The sequence below is a fragment of the Triticum dicoccoides genome, chromosome 2B, assembly GCF_002162155.2.
Source record: "Triticum dicoccoides isolate Atlit2015 ecotype Zavitan chromosome 2B, WEW_v2.0, whole genome shotgun sequence".
In the NCBI taxonomy this organism is placed as follows: Eukaryota; Viridiplantae; Streptophyta; class Magnoliopsida; order Poales; family Poaceae; genus Triticum; species Triticum dicoccoides.
In genome coordinates, this window is record NC_041383.1 from 331255883 (window position 1) to 331260924 (window position 5042).

The following is a 5042-nucleotide window of genomic DNA, read 5'->3' on the forward strand; positions in this document are numbered from 1 at the left end:
TGCGTAGTAGACATCAGAGCTCAGAGGGCTTGCCCCGAAGGACAAGATGACACCAAAGGTCGTGGTCACACCGCTAAAGAAGTTCGACGAACCACTGACATAGACGACATCGCCGCCATTGTCAAGCTGACTGGCCTTGACTGCGAGGCGCTGATATGTGTCCAACGTATCTATAATTTTTGATTGTTCCATGCTATTATATTATCTATTTTGGATGTTTAATAGGCATTTATATGCTATTTTATATTATTTTTGGGACTAACCTATTAACCGAGGGGCCAGTGCTAGTTTTTTTTGCCTATTTTAGAGTTTCGCAGGATAGGAATACCAAATGGAGTCCAAACGGAATGAAACATTCACGATGATCTTTCTTGGACCGAAAGCAAACCAGGAGACTTAGAGATGAAGTCGGAAACGTAACGAGGCAGCAACGAGGCAGGAGGGCGTGCCCAGGGGGGTAGGGCACACCCCCACCCTCATGGGCCCCTAGTGGCTCCCCCGACCTAGTTCCTTTGCCAATATATACTTTTATACCCTGAAAACATCCAAGAGAGCCACGAAACCACTTTTCCATTGCCGCAACCTTCTGTACCTATGAGATCCCATTTAGGGACTTTTTCCAGCATCCTACTGGAGGGGGATTCGATCATGGAGGGCTTCTACATCAACACCATTACCTCTCTGATGAAGCATGAGTGGTTTACCATAGACCTTCGGGTCCATAGTTATTAGCTAGATGGCTTCTTCTCTCTCTTTGATTCTCAATACCATGTGTCTCCTTGATGTTCTTGGAGATCTATTTGATGTAATATTATTTTGCGGTGTGTTTGCCAAGATCCGATGAATTGTGGATTTATGATCAAGATTATCTATGAATATTATTTGGTTCTTCTCTAAATTCTTATATGCATGATTTGATATCTTTGCAAGTCTCTTCGAATTTTCGGTTTAGTTTGGCCTACTAGATTGATCTTTCTTGCAATGGGAGAAGTGCTTAGCTTTGGGTTCAATCTTGTAGTGTCCTTTCCCAGTGACAGTAGGTGCAGCCAGGCATGTATTGTATTGTTTCCATCGAGGATAAAAAGATGGGGTTTTCATCATATTGTGGAGTTAATTCCTCTACATCATGTCATCTTTCTTAATGCGCTACTTCGTTCTTTATGAACTTAATACTCTAGATGCATGCTGGATAGCGGTCGATGTGTGGAGTAATAGTAGTAGATGCAGGTAGGAGTCGGTCTACTTTTAACGGACGTGATGCCTATATACATGATCATTGCCTTAGATATCATCATAACTATGCGCTTTTCTATCAATTTCTCGGCAGTAATTTGTTCACCCACCGTAATATTTGCTATCTCGAGAGAAGACACTAGTGAAACCTATGGCCCCTGGGTCTCTTTTCCATTATATTGAATCTCGTTTACATCTTGCTAGTTTCCCATCTACTATTTTGCAATCTTTTACTTTCCGATCTATAAACCAAAAATACCAAAAATATTTACTTTATCATTTATCTATCACTATCAGATCTCACTTTTGCAAGTGACCGTGTGATACGTCTCCAACGTATCTATAATTTATGAAGTATTCATGCCATGTTTACAATAGTTTTATATGATTTTGGTATGATTTGATTAGAACTAACCCGTACTGATGCTGTTTTCAGCAGAACTACCATGGTGTTGTTTTTGTGCAGAAATAAAAGTTCTCGGAACGCGCTGAAAATCAACGGAGATTTTTTCTGGAAAATATGAAAAATACTGGAACAAAAATCTACCGGAGGGGAGTCCTATGGGCCCCACGAGGGTGGGGGGCGCGCCCCCTACCTCGTGGACTCCCCGAGGGCCCCCCTGGCGTGAAATCAACGCCAACTCCTCCTATAAATACAGAAACCTTCGGGAAATAACCTAGATCTGAAGTTCCACCGCCGCAAGCCTCTATAGCCACGAGAAATCAATCTAGGCCCTCTCTGGCACCCTGCCGGAGGGGGTTATCATCATCGGAGGCCATGGAGGAGGATCCCGGAGGGGCCATCATTGCCATGAAGGCCAAGGACCAGAGGGAGAACCTCTCCCCATCCAGGGGGGGGAGGCCATGGAGGAGGAAGCACAAGGGGGAGAACCTCTCCTCCTCTCTCTCGGTGGTGCCAGAGTGCCATCGGGAGGGGAATCATCGCCGCGGTGATCTTCTTCATCAACATCACTATCATCATCACCATCCTCGTCTCTTTTATGCGGTCCACTCTCCCGCACCCTGCTATAATCCCTACTTGAATATGGTGCTTTATGCCACATATTATGATCCAATGATGTGTTGCCATCCTATGATGTTTTGAGTAGATATCCTTTGTCTTTGGGTTGATTGATGATCTAGATTGGTATGAGTTGGATGTTTTATTTTTGGTGTTGTGCTATTGTGCCCTCCGTGTCGCGCAAGCGTGAGGGATTCCCGCTGTAGGGTGTTGCAATACGTTCATGATTCGCTTATAGTGGGTTTCTTGAGTGACAGAAGCATAAACCTGAGTAAGGGGGTTGTTGCGTATGGGATAAAGGGGACTTGATATGTTAATGCTATGGTTGGGTTTTACCTTAATGATCTTTTGTAGTTGCGTATGCTTGCTAGAATTCCAATCATAAGTGCATATGATCCAAGAAGAGAAAGTATGTTAGCTTATGCCTCTCCCTCATATGAAATTTCAATAGTGATTACCGGTCTTGTTAACAATTGCCTAGGATAATTCCACACACCGACCCATCATTATTCCACACTCGCTATTTATAATATTTAGTAATATATTCTAACTTTATGATAACTACACCTACTTTTATATTTTAGCTCTCCGATATCATGCAAAGTTATCCTCTTCATACCCACAACGTAGTTTTATTTCTCGTTTCTAGTTGGAAGCAAACGTTCGGTGTACTGTGACACCCGGATAATTAAGCTACAGTAATGCCTTGTTAATGATGCCACGTCACCGCGATTATTGTTGTTAAGCTCACGTTGGTTCGAAATCGGTTCCAATTCGAATTTAAATTAAAGTCAAAATTAAAAGTTTTCAAAATGTCAAAACTAAAATGTGTAAACAGTGATCCATAGAAAATTTTGGTGGAGAAATAATATTTTTTTATAAATCGTTTAAGTGCTAAAAAATAATTGAAAAAAGTGACTTAGAAAATTAATTAAAAGCGGTTTATGATTAATAAAATATTAAACTGCTTTGAATAGGTGCCCAAATTTTTATGGCAGTAGCTTATTTAGTAACACTAATTTGGGTACTGTTTAGATGTTTGCTAAAGCTAAAATAACTAGTAAAACAAATAAGCAGAGATGAATTAAAAAATGAAACAAAACAACCGCCCCCCTGGGCTTTGGCCCAGTAAGTCATTAGACTGGCCCACCCTCGCCAAACTCTCCCCTCTCCCCTGTTCACGCTACCGTGGACGCCGGCGATGGCCGCCACGGCACAGGGCGATGTCGTGGCGCCCATCCACCGCGGCCCCCTTCCTATATCTACCCGGCGCCCTCGTTCCCCTCGGCCGAACCCTAGGCCATTCCCCCCTTCCTCGCGTCGCCCCCTTCCACACAGTACGCACAACCGTCGCCGTGGCATTGAACCACCTCGTCGCCGCAGCCAACGTCGACCCCACGTCGAGTTAGCAAGTCTAGAAGAACCACCGCTGCTCTCTGCTTCGTCTACGAGGGCCAGATCGAGTCCATCCTCGCTGCATCGCCGGAGCGCGCCCATCCCCTCCATTTGATAGCAATGCATACTTAGTATAGATCTGATGCTTGCGAGTACTTTGGATGAGTACTCACGGTTGCTTTGCTACCCCTTTTCCACCTTCTTTCTTCTTTCCGGTTGATGCAACTAGATGGTGGATCCTTGGAGCCAGATGCCACCTCCGATGGATGCTACTACGTGAAGACCGCCGACGTCCAGGAGTAGTTAGGAGGTCCCAGGCAGGAGGCCTTGCCTCTTCGATCGTTGTTGCTTTTGTGCTAGCCTTCTTAAGGCATCCTTGTTTAACTGGTGTCTGTACTCAGATATTGTTGCTTCCGCTGACTCTTGTGTATCGAGCTTGTATTCGAGCCCTCGAGGCCCCTAGCTTGTAATATAAAGCTTGTATTATTTTGATTTGTGTCTAGAGTTGTGTTGTGATATCTTCCCGTGAGTCCCTGATCTTGATCGTACACATTTGCGTGTATGATTAGTGTACGATTGAATCTGGGGCGTCACAAGTTGGTATCAGAGTCGACTGCCTGTAGGAATCCCCTTTCCAACTCCTTGGCCGAGGTTGACTCTAGTCTTTGAAAACTGTTTTACTAACATGGTTGTGTGGCTTATCGGCCCACGTCGCCATTGGGTGGTATTAGGATCTTTTACTCCTCGACCTTTACTCTGGGACTCTGATCTCTCTTCTATTTGGGTTAATTGATTTTGTTAACTCTAACTCTAGGTTCTCGTAAACACCTTCTCCCGGAGAGCCCCTCACTCCAGATGATTGCTTGGTGCACCAGAAGATTCTGAAGATACTCTCCGATGTTTTACCGAGTCACTTGTAACCTTCGCCGTTGCGATCCCTGCCACCGATAAATCCTCATGCGTAACTACCTATGTTGCCATTCATACCTTCATGCCCAGTTGCTCTTGCTATTACAAGATGTCCTGAAATACTCTTCGATGTTCCGAGGATCCTTTATGCTTACTGCCCTACAGTCCTTACCGCACGAATACCCCTACGGATAATTACTCGCTCTTATCGAGTATCCATTCATCCCAGTTATTCTTGTGCTTCATAAGATACTTTGTAATACAATCTGAGCTTTCGATGACCTGTGTCGCCTATTGCTCTATAAGGTCTTACCTGCCTACACTCTGGTTAATTCCCTATGCCTAGCAGTATCCATTGACGTCCTTTGTCATTATCATCTTGAGTCTTCGATTTGATATGTCTGTATCGCAATCATCAGTTGATCCTGGATTATCTTTCTGGCTCAGACGTCTTCCTGAACATGAGCTGGTTCTCGGCCAATTA